The sequence below is a fragment of the Sander lucioperca genome, chromosome 6 (genome assembly GCF_008315115.2).
Source record: "Sander lucioperca isolate FBNREF2018 chromosome 6, SLUC_FBN_1.2, whole genome shotgun sequence".
Lineage (NCBI taxonomy): Eukaryota > Metazoa > Chordata > Actinopteri > Perciformes > Percidae > Sander > Sander lucioperca.
This window is the reverse complement of record NC_050178.1, coordinates 37,724,727-37,729,726: the sequence shown is the minus strand read 5'-3', so window position 1 is coordinate 37,729,726 and position 5,000 is coordinate 37,724,727. Positions and strand designations below refer to the sequence as shown.

Genomic DNA, 5,000 nt, shown 5'->3' with positions numbered 1-5,000 from the left:
GAGCCTCAGTAGCGTGAGGAAGAACCATACACAGCCACAACAGCCTGGCTCCTCCTCCTCATGCTGGTCACCAGGAGGTGAGGAAGAACCATACACAGCCACAACAGCCTGGCTCCTCCCCCTCATGCTGGTCACCAGCCTGGTCACACACTGCTGTGGGATGGCATCCCATTCTTCAACCAGCAGTCCTGACCTCAACCCCGTTGAACACCTGTAGGATCAGCTTGGCCGTGCTGTTGGTGCCAGAGTGACCAACACGACCACGTTGGCTGACTTGCGACAAATGCTGGTTGAAGAATGGGAGGCCATCCCACAGCAGTGTGACCAGGATGGTAACCAGCATGAGGAGGAGGAGCCAGGCTGTTGTGGCTGTGTATGGTTCTTCCTCACCTCCTGGTGACCAGCATGAGGAGGAGGAGCCAGGCTGTTGTGGCTGTGTATGGTTCTTCCTCACCTCCTGGTGACCAGCATGAGGAGGAGGAGCCAGGCTGTTGTGGCTGTGTATGGTTCTTCCTCACGCTACTGAGGCTCCGGTTTGTCAAATGAATAAATTGTTCAATTGCCAATATGTCTTGTTGAAAAGTCTGAATCGACTTTTGGAGAAAAGTAACCCAACGTCGACCTGCGGTGGACAATCATGTAACTGGAGATCAGGCTCGTCTGTCCGTATCGCGGCGCTCGAGTCCCGTAACGTTACTGTCAAAAAGTTACGTAAACACTACGAAGGTAAAAAAAAAAATGAAACGCAAGCACTGAACTGCCCAGGAAACAACAGTCGCTTCATCTCTCACTTTGTCGCCTTTATACACAGACACACAGACACAGACACAGACACACACACACACACACACACACACACACACACACACACACACACACACACACACAGACTCAGAGACACACACACAGAACCACAGACACACACACACACACACACACAGAACCACACACACACAGACACACACAAACACACACATACAGCGACACACACACAGAACCACACACACACAGACACACACAAACACACACATACAGCGACACACACACACACACACACACAGAGACTCAGAGACACACACACACAGAACCCCACACACACACACACACACACACACACACACACACACACACAAACAGAGACACACAGAGAGAGAGACACACAGACACACAGACAGAGAGACACAAACACACACACACTTCGTCGTCTTTTTCCAAAGCTGCCTTCAAGTGCGGTTGGAAATGTTGGTTCCCGGCTGCCACTGCCACCGAAGCTTTGAATATTCATTGTTGAAAAGCAGCTAAAAAAAGTTATTATTCGTTTCAGCCGTACACACACATTACTACAGGTCCCCAGGTAGTATTAATCCCGTACCAAGAGGGCTTTATTTTCAGCCTAAATCAGAGTTCATCCCGTCGTCGTAAGTGTCCTTGGCGGAGTCGAGACGTCGACTGATGTCTCAGGGTCTCGGAGGTACGCGCCGAGAAGCTAATTCCTCCTTTCACTGGGTGGAATTAAGTCATTGAAGTGCTCCACATTCCCAAATTCTCCGAGTTATTTTGGTGCTTTGCAGCTCTGAAGGACGGCTGTATATTCATGAGCTTTCCTTTTTAGTCATTAGGCCCCTAATCTCTCCCCACCCCAACCCCCCAAAAACGGACTAACTGCTAACGAGGTCAGCAGCACGGAGAGCTTCACTTCGAGAAAGCGTCTCACAAAAAATATTACAGAAATAAATGAGATTTAATTTCAGTCTAAGGAAACCAAAATCTGGACGGATTTCCCATCACCTCCCACTACTGAGTGTCTCCTCCCTCCGTCTCAATCACACATTTCATTTTTAGAAATATTGATGTTGACATGATGGAATAAACATGTTCATAACAACTGGAGGGTGCTGGATATCCTGCAGAATACCTAAAACATGAAATTTTATATTAATAATAGAGCAGCTGTAATGTAACCCTACAGGACAGATGTTCAGCGTCAGTCAGCGTCCACGAAAAGTTCTGTTGTTGCCGCTGACAGACTCAGATTATTATTCTAAGTGTCTGACAACATTATGGGATGGATCCCTACAGAGATAGACCTTTTAGTTAAAGAGTAAGATCCTTTTAGTTTAACATGAAACAGCCCCGAAATCACCATCACCAAACTACACCAGACTCCATGTAAATAATCAGGACTTTTAGCGTGTATAGAGCCAGCATATTTCCACCAGACTCCATGTAAATAATCAGGACTTTTAGCGTGTATAGAGCCAGCATATTTCCACCAGACTCCATGTAAATAATCAGGACTTTTAACGTGTGTAGAGCCAGCATATTTCCACCAGACTCCATGTAAATAATCACTACTTTTAGCGTGTGTAGAGCCAGCATATTTCCACCAGACTCCATGTAAATAATCAGGACTTTTAGCATGTATAGAGCCAGCATATTTCCACCAGACTCCATGTAAATAATCAGGACTTTTAGCGTGTATAGAGCCAGCATATCTCCACATGTAAATGGGTGAATTAAGGGGTTATTTCAACCAAACCAGAGTGGTGATTGTTGGAACAGTGGAAAGATGAACCAAGACGGCTTTTGATAGTTTTATTTAGTTTCTGTCCACTTTGAATGAAGTGTGTTTAACGATGATAAAAGTACTGATTATTTACATGGAGTCTGGTGTAGTTTGGTGATGGTGATTTCAGGGCTGTTCCATGTTAAACTAAAAGGATCTTACTCTTTAACTAAAAGGTCTATTTCTGTAGGGATCCTTTCCATAATGTTGTCAGACACTTCGAGTAATAATCTGAGCCTGTCAACTTTCAGTGGATGCTGACTGGCTTCAGTGTGACGATGAGCAGTGGATGTGAACAGCAGCTTGGTGAAAACAGTTCTGGCAGAGCTGTGAACTGTCCTGACCGTGCAGGCTGAATGAGATCAATCAATAACGTGTCTGTCTGCTGCCAGACTCTGTATCTCTGTGTCCCTGCTGGCTTCATCCCAATTTTCCCAGTAGTGTTACGTCTCCTGGCGTGTGCGTGCGTGCGTGCGTGCGTGCGTGCGTGCGTGTGTGTTCTCTGAGACAGCCTGGTGTTTTGTTAGATAAGCTATTTCACACCAAAACGTCCTCTATAGTCTCCAGGGGAGGGAGAGTGTAAGCGACCTCTGACCAGCTGATGTAAACCTGACTCTCTGATTGGTTGGCGAGCCTTCCAGGTACACAGACAGGCGTCACCTGAGCCTCATTTCTCACCTGTGATGTTGATTCCCCGTGTGAAAGTTAAGACAGATTTCTGTCAGTTTGAAATTAACTAATAATCTACACACACACACACACACACACACACACACACACACACACACACACACACACACACACACACACACACACACACACACACACACACAGACGGGCTAATCCTGGGCAGACAGACAGTCTGATCAGGCTAATCCTTCTTTACCTCCCTCTGCTCTGACCGCCAGTTTACCACACACACACACACACACACACACACACACACACACACACACACACACACTTCCTGTGTGTGTGGATTCATTCATGAACATGCTATTTATTTACTGCTGAACTTAAATGAGGCGATAATCCAGAGTTTGAAATTTTAAATTTAAAATAATCTTGACTAAGCTTTAAAGAAATTGTGACTGTCCGACTGTCTGAGGTTTTGCAGCAGAGCATCATGGGAGTTCTGACTAGTTTGTTTTCACAGTTTATATTATGAAATTGAACATTAAAATGAATATAAAAGGCAGCCCTATAAAGAGAATGACGGTTACATTTTAAAGTGCAGTTGATATCACAAGCGTCTTTGCAAGTTTAAGACCGACCCAGTTGTCAGTTTCCCGTCCAGCGCCCACGTCGTCTAAACAGCAAATGCACCTGCGCCCATCTGTGGCCCATGGGCGTGCTGGTCTTACAGGGAGGTGTGTTCAGGTGCATTCTGGGCGTGCTGGTCTTACAGGGAGGTGTGTTCAGGTGCATTCTGGGCGTGCTGGTCTTACAGGGAGGTGTGTTCAGGTGCATTCTGGGCGTATTGCTATCTTGAGGCAGTGGGAAGTGATCGCACCATTGACCAACAAAAACCTGGTCTAAAGTCAATAACGCAGCATTTCATTGTTATTTTAACAGAGCATTAGTAAAATGCTCCTAGGCTCGTGCACAGCGTGCACACTATGCTTGTTACACACACAGGGACGCACAGCAGCACACACACATGCAGAAGATTACAAATAAAAATATTACGGTGCAAATCCTCCATCATAACAGCAATGCTCCAAGGTCCAAACGCGCCTGGCTTTTAAAGGGAATGGGAGATGATCTCTGATTGGTTGATTGCATGTTACGCCCAAAACACCCCTCTGATTAATGAAGACACTAAGTACAACCCTTTAGAACCATGCGCCCGGCACACGGACCCTTTTTTACCGCCGTCAAACTAGCAAAAGTGGATTTGGACACGCCCTAAACACACCTGCACCAGGCGCTTCACGCCGTGACCTCAGACCGTTAAAATAGGACCCTGAATGTTACTTCATACGGAGGCTTCAGGTCACATTAATTGATCGTATCACTGTTATTAATTATTGTTATAAACTTTGAAGAAACCACTCAAAGTCTTTCTTCTCCTGCTACAGATCCATCCTGATCCACGGACCTCTGCTGTCATTCTGGCTGCCGTGACGACGACGACGACGACGATGATGATGATGATGAAGAGGAGGATGAGCTGTGGCCGCGGCTCAGCTGCACGTGTTGCCGTGTGAAAGGAGGGCGAAGATCATCGCACCCGAGGCACGTTGACACGGAGAGGGACGGGTGCGGGACGTCTCGGACTATAAAGAAAAGACGCTTTTGGAAATCCTTGAAGAAGACTATTAATACACACTCTCATAATCTCCCGAATTCACGAAGTTCCGTAGGGATTTTCTGGAGCTAAAAGCTGACGTACAGGACTCCTGGATATCCTTCATCTTTTATTGCTAGTCTT

The 5,000-nt window shown here is 46.3% G+C and overlaps 1 protein-coding gene across 1 annotated transcript in view; it reads left to right on the top strand.

Moving 5' to 3' along the window:
* Positions 1 to 5,000, top strand: part of usp54a (ubiquitin specific peptidase 54a) — a 91,233-nt gene that overhangs the window by 7,868 nt on the left and 78,365 nt on the right. The window lies entirely within an intron of this gene.